We start from the raw sequence: 262 nt of genomic DNA, 5'->3' as shown, positions 1-262 counted from the left end.
ATAGATAGATAGATAGACAGACAGATAGATAGATAGATAGATAGATAGATAGATAGATAGATAGATAGATAGATAGATAGATAGATAGATAGATAGATAGATAGATAGATAGATAGATAGATAGATAGATAGGTAGACAGACAGACAGACAGACAGACAGACAGATAGATAGATAGATAGATAGATAGATAGATAGATAGATAGATAGATAGATAGATAGATAGATAGATAGATAGATAGATAGATAGATAGATAGATAGAT

Source organism: Priapulus caudatus, unplaced genomic scaffold (genome assembly GCF_000485595.1).
Source record: "Priapulus caudatus unplaced genomic scaffold, Priapulus_caudatus-5.0.1 Scaffold423, whole genome shotgun sequence".
Lineage (NCBI taxonomy): Eukaryota > Metazoa > Priapulida > Priapulimorpha > Priapulimorphida > Priapulidae > Priapulus > Priapulus caudatus.
This window is presented reverse-complemented; position numbering follows the sequence as displayed.